Source organism: Hemibagrus wyckioides, linkage group LG27, assembly GCF_019097595.1.
Source record: "Hemibagrus wyckioides isolate EC202008001 linkage group LG27, SWU_Hwy_1.0, whole genome shotgun sequence".
Classification (NCBI taxonomy): Eukaryota; Metazoa; Chordata; class Actinopteri; order Siluriformes; family Bagridae; genus Hemibagrus; species Hemibagrus wyckioides.
Window position 1 is genome coordinate 585001 of NC_080736.1, and position 10000 is coordinate 595000.

The 10000-nt window shown below is 49.1% G+C and overlaps 1 protein-coding gene across 1 annotated transcript in view; it reads right to left on the reverse strand.

Annotated features, from left to right (window-relative positions):
- cmtm3 (CKLF-like MARVEL transmembrane domain containing 3) overlaps window positions 1–10000 on the reverse strand; it is a 17663-nt gene that overhangs the window by 898 nt on the left and 6765 nt on the right. The gene's annotated exons all lie outside the window — the stretch shown is intronic.

Sequence of the window (10000 nt, forward strand, 5' to 3'; positions counted from 1 at the left end):
GGAACACACACATCTCCACCTACAGGAACACACACATCTCCACCTACAGGAACACACACATCACCACCTACAGGAACACACACATCTCCTACAGGAACACACACATCTCCACCTACAGGAACACACACATCTCCACCTACAGGAACACACACATCACCACCTACAGGAACACACACATCTCCTACAGGAACACACACATCTCCTACAGGAACACACACATCTCCACCTACAGGAACACACACATCTCCACCTACAGGAACACACACATCTCCTACAGGAACACACACATCTCCACCTACAGGAACACACACATCACCACCTACAGGAACACACACATCTCCTACAGGAACACACACATCTCCACCTACAGGAACACACACATCTCCTACAGGAACACACACATCTCCACCTACAGGAACACACACATCACCACCTACAGGAACACACACATCTCCTACAGGAACACACACATCTCCACCTACAGGAACACACACATCACCACCTACAGGAACACACACATCTCCTACAGGAACACACACATCTCCACCTACAGGAACACACACATCTCCACCTACAGGAACACACACATCACCACCTACAGGAACACACACATCTCCTACAGGAACACACACATCTCCACCTACAGGAACACACACATCTCCACCTACAGGAACACACACATCTCCTACAGGAACACACACATCTCCACCTACAGGAACACACACATCACCACCTACAGGAACACACACATCTCCTACAGGAACACACACATCTCCACCTACAGGAACACACACATCTCCTACAGGAACACACACATCTCCACCTACAGGAACACACACATCTCCTACAGGAACACACACATCTCCACCTACAGGAACACACACATCACCACCTACAGGAACACACACATCTCCACCTACAGGAACACACACATCTCCTACAGGAACACACACATCTCCACCTACAGGAACACACACATCTCCTACAGGAACACACACATCTCCACCTACAGGAACACACACATCTCCACCTACAGGAACACACACATCTCCTACAGGAACACACACATCTCCACCTACAGGAACACACACATCTCCACCTACAGGAACACACATCACCACCTACAGGAACACACACATCTCCACCTACAGGAACACACACATCTCCACCTACAGAAACACACACATCTCCACCTACAGAAACACACACATCTCCACCTACAGGAACACACACATCTCCTACAGGAACACACACATCTCCACCTACAGGAACACACACATCTCCACCTACAGGAACACACACATCTCCTACAGGAACACACACATCTCCACCTACAGGAACACACACATCTCCACCTACAGGAACACACACATCTCCTACAGGAACACACACATCACCACCTACAGGAACACACACATCTCCACCTACAGGAACACACACATCTCCACCTACAGAAACACACACATCTCCACCTACAGAAACACACACATCTCCTACAGGAACACACACATCTCCACCTACAGGAACACACACATCTCCACCTACAGGAACACACACATCTCCTACAGGAACACACACATCTCCTACAGGAACACACACATCTCCGCCTACAGAAACACACACATCTCCACCTACAGGAACACACACATCTCCAACTACAGGAACACACACATCTCCACCTACAGGAACACACACATCTCCTACAGGAACACACACATCTCCACCTACAGGAACACACACATCTCCACCTACAGGAACACACACATCTCCACCTACAGAAACACACACATCTCCACCTACAGAAACACACACATCTCCACCTACAGGAACACACACATCTCCTACAGGAACACACACATCTCCACCTACAGGAACACACACATCTCCACCTACAGGAACACACACATCTCCTACAGGAACACACACATCTCCTACAGGAACACACACATCTCCACCTACAGGAACACACACATCTCCACCTACAGGAACACACACATCTCCTACAGGAACACACACATCACCACCTACAGGAACACACACATCTCCACCTACAGGAACACACACATCTCCACCTACAGAAACACACACATCTCCACCTACAGGAACACACACATCTCCACCTACAGGAACACACACATCTCCACCTACAGGAACACACACATCTCCACCTACAGGAACACACACATCTCCTACAGGAACACACACATCTCCACCTACAGGAACACACACATCTCCACCTACAGGAACACACATCACCACCTACAGGAACACACACATCTCCACCTACAGAAACACACACATCTCCACCTACAGGAACACACACATCTCCTACAGGAACACACACATCTCCTACAGGAACACACACATCTCCACCTACAGAAACACACACATCTCCTACAGGAACACACACATCTCCACCTACAGGAACACACACATCTCCACCTACAGAAACACACACATCTCCACCTACAGGAACACACACATCTCCTACAGGAACACACACATCTCCTACAGGAACACACACATCTCCACCTACAGAAACACACACATCTCCTACAGGAACACACACATCTCCACCTACAGGAACACACACATCTCCACCTACAGGAACACACACATCTCCTACAGGAACACACACATCACCACCTACAGGAACACACACATCTCCACCTACAGGAACACACACATCTCCACCTACAGAAACACACACATCTCCACCTACAGGAACACACACATCTCCACCTACAGGAACACACACATCTCCACCTACAGGAACACACACATCTCCACCTACAGGAACACACACATCTCCTACAGGAACACACACATCTCCACCTACAGGAACACACACATCTCCACCTACAGGAACACACACATCTCCACCTACAGGAACACACACATCTCCACCTACAGAAACACACACATCTCCACCTACAGGAACACACACATCTCCTACAGGAACACACACATCTCCTACAGGAACACACACATCTCCACCTACAGAAACACACACATCTCCACCTACAGGAACACACACATCTCCACCTACAGGAACACACACATCTCCACCTACAGGAACACACACATCTCCTACAGGAACACACACATCACCACCTACAGGAACACACACATCTCCACCTACAGGAACACACACATCTCCACCTACAGAAACACACACATCTCCACCTACAGGAACACACACATCTCCACCTACAGGAACACACACATCTCCACCTACAGGAACACACACATCTCCTACAGGAACACACACATCTCCACCTACAGGAACACACACATCTCCACCTACAGGAACACACACATCACCACCTACAGGAACACACACATCTCCACCTACAGGAACACACACATCTCCGCCTACAGGAACACACACATCTCCTACAGGAACACACACATCTCCTACAGGAACACACACATCTCCACCTACAGGAACACACACATCTCCTACAGGAACACACACATCTCCTACAGGAACACACACATCTCCACCTACAGGAACACACACATCTCCTACAGGAACACACACATCACCACCTACAGGAACACACACATCTCCACCTACAGGAACACACACATCTCCACCTACAGAAACACACACATCTCCACCTACAGGAACACACACATCTCCACCTACAGGAACACACACATCTCCACCTACAGGAACACACACATCTCCTACAGGAACACACACATCTCCACCTACAGGAACACACACATCTCCACCTACAGGAACACACACATCTCCACCTACAGGAACACACACATCTCCTACAGGAACACACACATCTCCACCTACAGGAACACACACATCTCCTACAGGAACACACACATCTCCACCTACAGGAACACACACATCTCCACCTACAGGAACACACACATCTCCACCTACAGAAACACACACATCTCCACCTACAGGAACACACACATCTCCACCTACAGGAACACACACATCTCCACCTACAGAAACACACATCTCCACCTACAGGAACACACACATCTCCACCTACAGGAACACACATCTCCACCTACAGGAACACACACATCACCACCTACAGGAACACACACATCTCCACCTACAGGAACACACACATCTCCACCTACAGGAACACACACATCTCCACCTACAGGAACACACACATCTCCACCTACAGGAACACACACATCTCCACCTACAGGAACACACACATCTCCACCTACAGGAACACACACATCTCCTACAGGAACACACACATCTCCACCTACAGGAACACACACATCTCCACCTACAGGAACACACACATCTCCACCTACAGAAACACACACATCTCCACCTACAGGAACACACACATCTCCACCTACAGGAACACACACATCTCCACCTACAGGAACACACACATCTCCACCTACAGAAACACACACATCTCCACCTACAGGAACACACACATCTCCACCTACAGGAACACACACATCTCCACCTACAGGAACACACACATCTCCTACAGGAACACACACATCTCCACTTACAGGAACACACACATCTCCACCTACAGGAACACACACATCTCCTACAGGAACACACACATCTCCACCTACAGGAACACACACATCTCCTACAGGAACACACACATCTCCGCCTACAGGAACACACACATCTCCTACAGGAATACACACATCTCCTACAGGAACACACACATCTCCACCTACAGGAACACACACATCACCACCTACAGGAACACACACATCTCCACCTACAGGAACACACACATCTCCACCTACAGGAACACACACATCTCCACCTACAGGAACACACACATCTCCACCTACAGGAACACACACATCTCCACCTACAGGAACACACACATCTCCTACAGGAACACAAACATCACCACCTACAGGAACACACACATCACCACCTACAGGAACACACACATCTCCACCTACAGGAACACACACATCTCCACCTACAGGAACACACACATCTCCTACAGGAACACACACATCTCCACCTACAGGAACACACACATCACCACCTACAGGAACACACACATCTCCACCTACAGGAACACACAAATCTCCACCTACAGGAACACACACATCTCCACCTACAGGAACACACAAATCTCCACCTACAGGAACACACACATCTCCACCTACAGGAACACACACATCTCCTACAGGAACACACACATCACCACCTACAGGAACACACACATCTCCACCTACAGGAACACACACATCACCACCTACAGGAACACACACATCTCCACCTACAGGAACACACACATCTCCACCTACAGGAACACACACATCTCCACCTACAGGAACACACACATCTCCACCTACAGGAACACACACATCACCACCTACAGGAACACACACATCTCCTACAGGAACACACACATCTCCACCTACAGGAACACACACATCACCACCTACAGGAACACACACATCTCCACCTACAGGAACACACACATCTCCTATAGGAACACACACATCTCCACCTACAGGAACACACACATCTCCACCTACAGGAACACACACATCTCCACCTACAGGAACACACACATCTCCTACAGGAACACACACATCTCCACCTACAGGAACACACACATCTCCACCTACAGGAACACACACATCTCCACCTACAGGAACACACACATCTCCACCTACAGGAACACACAAATCTCCACCTACAGGAACACACACATCTCCACCTACAGGAACACACACATCTCCACCTGCAGGAACACACACATCTCACCTACAGGAACACACACATCTCCACCTACAGGAACACACACATCTCCACCTACAGGAACACACACATCTCCACCTACAGGAACACACACATCTCCTACAGGAACACACACATCTCCACCTACAGGAACACACACATCTCCACCTACAGGAACACACACATCCCCACCTACAGGCACACACATCACCACCTACAGGAACACCCACATCTCCTCCTACAGGAACACACACACCACCACCTACAGATACACACACATCACCACCTACAGAAACACACACATCTCCACCTACAGCAACACACACATCTCCACCTACAGGAACACACACCCCACCTACAGGAACACACACATCTCCACCTACAGCAACACACACATCTCCACCTACAGGAACACACACATCTCCACCTACAGGAACACACACATCTCCACCTACAGGAACACACACATCTCCACCTACAGGAACACACACATCTCCACCTACAGGAACACAGACATCTCCACCTACAGAAACACACACATCTCCACCTACAGAAACACACACATCTCCTACAGGAACACACACATCTCCACCTACAGGAACACACACATCTCCACCTACAGGAACACACACATCTCCACCTACAGGAACACACACATCTCCACCTACAGGAACACAAATCTCCACCTACAGGAACACACACATCTCCTACAGGAACACACACATCACCACCTACAGGAACACACACATCTCCACCTACAGGAACACACACATCTCCACCTACAGAAACACACACATCTCCACCTACAGGAACACACACATCTCCACCTACAGGAACACACACATCTCCACCTACAGGAACACACACATCTCCTACAGGAACACACACATCTCCACCTACAGGAACACACACATCTCCTACAGGAACTCACACATCACCATCAGCCAGATCAGACACATCTCCACCTACAGGAACACACACACCTCCACCTACAGGAACACACACATCTCCGCCTACAGGAACACACACATCTCCTACAGGAACACACACATCTCCACCTACAGGAACACACACATCACCACCTACAGGAACACACACATCTCCACCTACAGGAACACACACATCTCCACCTACAGGAACACACATCACCACCTACAGGAACACACACATCTCCACCTGCAGAAACACACACATCTCCACCTACAGGAACACACACATCTCCACCTACAGGAACACACACATCTCCTACAGGAACACACACATCTCCACCTACAGGAACACACACATCTCCTACAGGAACACACACATCACCACCTACAGGAACACACACATCTCCACCTACAGGAACACACACATCTCCACCTACAGAAACACACACATCTCCACCTACAGGAACACACACATCTCCACCTACAGGAACACACACATCTCCACCTACAGGAACACACACATCTCCACCTACAGGAACACACATCACCACCTACAGGAACACACACATCTCCTACAGGAACACACACATCTCCACCTACAGGAACACACACATCTCCACCTACAGGAACACACATCACCACCTACAGGAACACACATCACCACCTACAGGAACACACACATCTCCACCTACAGAAACACACACATCTCCACCTACAGGAACACACACATCTCCTACAGGAACACACACATCTCCTACAGGAACACACACATCTCCACCTACAGAAACACACACATCTCCACCTACAGGAACACACACATCTCCACCTACAGGAACACACACATCTCCACCTACAGGAACACACACATCTCCACCTACAGGAACACACACATCTCCTACAGGAACACACACATCTCCACCTACAGGAACACACACATCTCCACCTACAGGAACACACACATCTCCACCTACAGGAACACACACATCTCCACCTACAGGAACACACACATCTCCACCTACAGAAACACACACATCTCCACCTACAGGAACACACACATCTCCTACAGGAACACACACATCTCCACCTACAGAAACACACACATCTCCACCTACAGGAACACACACATCTCCTACAGGAACACAAACATCACCACCTACAGGAACACACACATCTCCACCTACAGGAACACACACATCTCCACCTACAGGAACACACACATCTCCTACAGGAACACACACATCTCCACCTACAGGAACACACACATCTCCTACAGGAACACACACATCTCCTACAGGAACACACACATCTCCACCTACAGGAACACACACATCTCCACCTACAGGAACACACACATCTCCTACAGGAACACACACATCTCCACCTACAGGAACACACACATCTCCTACAGGAACACACACATCTCCTACAGGAACACACACATCACCACCTACAGGAACACACACATCTCCACCTACAGGAACACACACATCTCCTACAGGAACACACACATCTCCACCTACAGGAACACACAAATCTCCACCTACAGGAACACACACATCTCCACCTACAGGAACACACACATCTCCACCTACAGGAACACACACATCTCCACCTACAGGAACACACACATCTCCACCTACAGGAACACACACATCTCCACCTACAGGAACACACACATCTCCTACAGGAACACACACATCTCCACCTACAGGAACACACACATCTCCACCTACAGGAACACACACATCTCCTACAGGAACACACACATCTCCACCTACAGGAACACACACATCTCCACCTACAGGAACACACACATCTCCTACAGGAACACACACATCTCCACCTACAGGAACACACACATCTCCACCTACAGGAACACACACATCACCACCTACAGGAACACACACATCACCACCTACAGGAACACACATCTCCACCTACAGGAACACACACATCTCCTACAGGAACACACACATCTCCACCTACAGGAACACACACATCTCCTACAGGAACACACACATCTCCACCTACAGGAACACACACATCTCCTACAGGAACACACACATCTCCACCTACAGGAACACACACATCTCCACCTACAGGAACACACACATCTCCACCTACAGGAACACACACATCTCCACCTACAGGAACACACACATCTCCTACAGGAACACACACATCTCCTACAGGAACACACACATCTCCACCTACAGGAACACACACATCTCCTACAGGAACACACACATCTCCACCTACAGGAACACACACATCTCCACCTACAGGAACACACACATCTCCTACAGGAACACACACATCTCCACCTACAGGAACACACACATCACCACCTACAGGAACACACACATCTCCTACAGGAACACACACATCTCCACCTACAGGAACACACACATCTCCTACAGGAACACACACATCTCCACCTACAGGAACACACACATCTCCTACAGGAACACACACATCTCCACCTACAGGAACACACACATCACCACCTACAGGAACACACACATCTCCACCTACAGGAACACACACATCTCCTACAGGAACACACACATCTCCACCTACAGGAACACACACATCTCCTACAGGAACACACACATCTCCACCTACAGGAACACACACATCTCCACCTACAGGAACACACATCACCACCTACAGGAACACACACATCTCCACCTACAGGAACACACACATCTCCACCTACAGAAACACACACATCTCCACCTACAGAAACACACACATCTCCACCTACAGGAACACACACATCTCCTACAGGAACACACACATCTCCACCTACAGGAACACACACATCTCCACCTACAGGAACACACACATCTCCTACAGGAACACACACATCTCCACCTACAGGAACACACACATCTCCACCTACAGGAACACACACATCTCCTACAGGAACACACACATCTCCACCTACAGGAACACACACATCTCCACCTACAGGAACACACACATCTCCACCTACAGAAACACACACATCTCCACCTACAGAAACACACACATCTCCTACAGGAACACACACATCTCCACCTACAGGAACACACACATCTCCACCTACAGGAACACACACATCTCCTACAGGAACACACACATCTCCTACAGGAACACACACATCTCCACTTACAGGAACACACACATCTCCACCTACAGGAACACACACATCTCCTACAGGAACACACACATCTCCACCTACAGGAACACACACATCTCCTACAGGAACACACACATCTCCACCTACAGGAACACACACATCTCCTACAGGAACACACACATCTCCACCTACAGGAACACACACATCTCCACCTAC